The 4,960-nt window shown below is 57.3% G+C and overlaps 1 pseudogene; it reads right to left on the bottom strand.

The window, feature by feature from the left end:
* Positions 1-4,791: 4,791 nt before the first annotated feature.
* The window catches only part of LOC135171872 (large subunit ribosomal RNA), a 2,843-nt pseudogene continuing 2,674 nt past the window's right edge, over positions 4,792-4,960 (bottom strand).

Raw genomic sequence — 4,960 nt, 5'->3', positions numbered from 1 at the left:
GCATACGACGCGACAGCCTGAAAAACGCCCTGAAAAACGACTTTAACCGATCGGTATCGGAGCCCCCAATGCTTGTGCATTAGGGCCGATAGCCGAGTGAAAAGGACTCTAGCCTTTTCCTGTATATATTTTGTATGGGTCCGGACCCGCATGTTTCTATTAAAATGTACCCCGAGGTACCTCACGCTCTCCTTGAATTTAATTTTCTCCCCGTCGAGCCTAATCTCGGGTGGGCGGATATCCAACACCGGTTTCACGCGTCGGCGTGTCCTTCGCGCCCGATCCCACCTGTACCGCACCAGCGGCGCTCTCTTCTGCGAGTTGCATGACAGGACAATTGCCTCTGTCTTGCTCCTCGACAGTTCGAGCCTCGCTGACGCGCACCACGACGCGATGTGTTCGGCGACGGCTCGGCCTATCCTCTCTATTTCCTTACGCGAGTCGGCCGATACGACCGCGATAAGGTCGTCCGCGTAGGCGACTTCGATATCGCCAAAATTCTGCTCGATGCTCTTGAGGAGGGCATCGAACATGAGATTCCAGCAAGCGGGGCCCAGGACTGATCCTTGTGGACAGCCCCGGGTGGCCGGCTTGGAAACCTCTTGGTCGCTCCAGGCGATCTTGACAGTCCGATTGTCAAAGTAGCTCCGGAGCACTTCAAAGACATTCTTCGGACAGTCTCGATCCGCCAAAGACTGGAGGACTAGGGGCCACCACACGTTGTCAAAGGCTCCTGAAATATCGAAAAGGAGTCCAATGACGTACCTCTTGTCGTTACCGCGTTCGACTAATTCACGCAACTCTACTATCGCGTCTTCCGTGGAGCGTCCAGGCAGAAAGCCATATTGACGTCCTGATACTTTGTCCTCAGTAAGGACTTTCGCCATAAGGATCCCGTGCAGGACCTTTTCGAAAAATTTCCCGACAACCGACAAGAGGCAAATGGGACGGTAGGATTTGGGGTCGGACACATCCTTGTGAACTCCTTTGAGGAGAGCACGAAGTGTGCCGACTTTCCAAACGGTGGGGAAAACGCCGTGCTTAAGGCAGGCGTTGAAGAGTCGCGTGAAGATGTGAGGCATCCTCATGACCGCGACTTTTAGGACCCTAACTTCAACTAAATCGCATCCTGGGGCTTTGTCGTTCTTAAGGGTCTTTACGAGACCCTTAAGTTGGTCGTCCGTCAAGTCTCGTGCGTCCTCGGTTTGAACCCTTAGGTTCTTCACGCGTTCGCGGATGTCTGTCTGTTCCGGTGTGTCGGCGTTGGGGTCGTCGTCGGGTACGTGTGTGTCCAACAGTACCTCAGCAGTCTCACGCATTGTAAGTGTCGTGCCATTCGCGGTTCTAAGGGTGCTGAGTACCGTGCCTACACGCAATTTATCAGCGGCATATTTGTAATGGAAGCCCCAGGGGTTCGCGTTGCTTTCTGTTGTTATGTAACCGCGCCAGCTATTTTCTTTACATGTCCTAAGTAGCCTGGTGTACGACCGCAGGACTACACGATACCTATTCTGTTTAATTTTTCGCGCGTCAGGGTTAGTCTCCCTTCGGTAGCCGTTACGGAGACGACTGACCAGCTTGCGTTTGCTGGTCAGCTCCTCGGTCCACCACGGATTCGCGCGACGGTAATGTCTGCGGCGCGGCATCGAATCTTGGCAGGCTTTGGTGAGTACGTCACCCAGTACTTCTGCCATTCTCTCAACATCCGCTGTAGAATCCAGCGGATGGTCCACGAGTTTCTCACGGGCCTCCTCATCGAGGGTCGCCTCGAACTTTTCCCAGTCGGCCCGACGAACGTTGAACCGCATGGTAGAGCCCCCGCCGACTCCCGAGTTATTGACGCGCTGTGAGGAACTCCGGATCGCTAAACGAAAGAAAACCGACGTGTGGTCACCGGTGGACCACTCGTCCTCCAACCTCCATGCACGTATGAATTTATACATGCCAGGGGTGGCCAGTGTGACGTCGATGAACGACGTACCTGCGGCACTCCTGAAGGTTGGGCCCTGCCTAGCATCATTCGCGACGCGGAGACCGAAAGACTCGATGAGCTCACCCAGGAGGACACCGCGGTCAGTGGTCCTGGGGCTCCAAAGGGAGTGTTGGGCGTTGGAATCGGCCGCCACCAGAACGCGGCGACCCCTGAGACAGCTAAGAACCTTTTCAAGCTGCCTCAGGTGGATTTCTATGTCGTCCGAGTATTGAAAATAACTGGAGACGACGAAGAAGGATCCACCGGGGACGCGGGCTTCAGCACAAACGCAATGTGCATTACTTAATTGGGACACGTAAGCAATCTCCACGATGGAGTTGCACGCAACGACGGCCGCCCACGGTCGCTCCGTTGAGCTCGCGGCGATACGCATTCCGACTCCTAGGCCGCGGATGGCCCAGGTGTTCGCCTCACGAAAGGCATACGGCTCCTGGAGCAACAATATGTCCAGACGCTCTTTGCGAATTAAATGGAAGACCTCCCCGGTTACTGCAATTGAGCGGGACATGTTCAATTGCAGTATTCTAACGTCGCGTTGCGCGCCCGGTCCCTCGATCGCAGGGGTCCGGGGAGGATGACCTATTGGAACGGGGGGTACCGGTGAGCCTCCGGTCGCGACGCGATGACTATCGATCCTACTTAATCTAACTTGGCACTCGCGAACCCTACCTAATAAATGAGTGGACTCACCGGTTGATGATCTTGAAGATCCCGGCGTTGGCTGACTCGGCTGCGCAGTCAGTCCCGCGATGTCTGCGACGTCCTCGACGTCCTCGTGGACAGCGCGAAGGCTGGAACCTTTCCCTCGTCGGGAGGGCAGTACCCCGGCGCACGGCGGGCGACTACGAACCCTTGAGGGCACCACCCTCCTTGGGACCCTCGATGTAGTCGCTGTAGCTGGTCCTCTGGCATGCTGGGAAGCGATGCGCAGACTTCGCCGCACGACGGACGCATCATTGTGCCCCCCCGGAGATCCGATTGGGGGCAGTTTAGCCTCCGGAATGAATTTGCAAAGATGCTCTGCCATGGTTGAAGTTTGTTGACGAGACGGTCGCCGGCCGTGCCAAAAGGCAGGAGCTGAAAAGCTGAAAAGTAAAAACAAAAGTGAAAATAAGAGGGTTAAGGATTAGAGGGGGCGGTTCCCCGCGGCACCGAGCTGGGTAGCTCGGGACGCTGGGCGCCGTCCCTGGGAGGGGGCCTTCCGGTTCCCGCCGAGCTGAGGAGCTCGGATCGGGGCCCGGTGGAGGCGCTGAAGGAGTGCTCCGCCTCGACTCCCCTCGAAAGAGGAGCAGAGAGGGAGCAGACCCACAGAAAGGGGGAACCCACCCATCCCACCCGACGACCCACCCCGCGAACCGTCCCTTTCCCGAGGAATACCCACCCACTCCCCCTGACCCAACCCCCACGTGTGGCGTCGCGTTTTCGCCGGCCTCCACCGTTGCGGGAGGTTCCGACTACTAATGCGTGGCTGGAACAAGTTGCGAGAACCGCAATGTCCATGCCCTTCGCACTGCGAAGCAGCCAGTCCCCCCTCCCCCGCGCCACCCCGCGAACCGTCCCTTTTCCGAGGGATACCCACCCACTGACCCAACCCCCACGTGTGGCGTCGCGTTTTCGCCGGCCTCCACCGTTGCGGGAGGTTCCGACTACTAACGCGTGGCTGGAACTACTTGCGAGAACCGCAGCGTCCATGCCCTTCGCACTGCGAAGCAGCCAGTCCCCCCGAGCCCCCACCCACGCGTGGAATTACCCGTCCACCAACCGATTCCGCCCTCCACCACGTGGAACCACCCCTCCACCAACCGCTTTCGCCCTCCCTCGCGTCTCCCGAAGTCCGGCCCACCACACCGCGACCCTCCCCCACCAAACCCCCCAATAGGTAGGTCTCGCGGCCCACCACCCGCCGATCTCGCCCTCCACCACGTGGGCCCACCCCTCCACCACGTGGAACCACCCCTCCACCGGCCGATTTCGCCCTCCCACGCGACCCAATTCGCGACCCCCCCCACCGAAACCCCCCCTGGGCACAGGGATTCACCCTGCACCCGCAACCCCCCCTTGGTATAATTATTGAGACCCCCCAAAAGGGGGATCCCAATCCCTACACCAAGTTCGACTCAGGGACCGCGGGGTCGTCACACCCCGTGTGTAAGGGCGGTTTTACCCGCCATTACACCCCCTGCGGGACGTAGGTAGGGACATTCAATGCCGCTATAAGGAAACAACCCTGCCGGGTTATGGTTTCCGGAAAACGTGACCCCTCTGCCAAGTTTCTCCGGTCTTGGAAAAATCCAGATCTGCCAGCAAGCTGGGGGACACTTCGCTACAATGACAGCACTTTTCTGATTGAAAAGGACTGGAATTGCACCCACGGGGAACCACGGGGAGGTGGTCCCTGGCCTAAGCCCAGATTTGTAGGACCTCACGCATTACTGCCCCTCAATGGTCCGTTTCCCAAATTCACAACGGATGCCATTACAGTCAAAAGAACATCTGATGGAATTTAGGACTCAGCGAGGTACCGATTTCCATGGTTCGGTTTCCATCTTTATATTTGGTAATATTATCGAATTATTATCAAAACAACTAGGAACACACACCACGCACTTGGCATTATCCTTACTTCAAGTACCCCTGTACAACCTCAACTGGTGGTCCGGCTAGTAGAGATAGAACCATCTCGAGGTTTTTGGTCCCCAGTGAAGTGCACACGAAGCACAATCGTATTTCAAATGCGTTCGAGCGTGTCGGGAGGCTCCCAGTTGGACTCAGGGTCCGCGGGTTCGTCATGCCCGTGGTCCAGGGGGGGTTGCCCCCCCCCTTTCCCCCCTGCGGGGCGTAGGTAGGGACAGCGAGAATCGTCGTTAATCCATTCATGCGCGTCACTAATTAGATGACGAGGCATTTGGCTACCTTAAGAGAGTCATAGTTACTCCCGCCGTTTACCCGCGCTTTTTTGAATTTCTT

The sequence above is a fragment of the Diachasmimorpha longicaudata genome, unplaced genomic scaffold (genome assembly GCF_034640455.1).
Source record: "Diachasmimorpha longicaudata isolate KC_UGA_2023 unplaced genomic scaffold, iyDiaLong2 ctg00000120.1, whole genome shotgun sequence".
Classification (NCBI taxonomy): domain Eukaryota; kingdom Metazoa; phylum Arthropoda; class Insecta; order Hymenoptera; family Braconidae; genus Diachasmimorpha; species Diachasmimorpha longicaudata.
The sequence above is the reverse complement of the archived record's forward strand: the minus strand, read 5'-3'. Positions and strand labels throughout refer to the sequence as shown.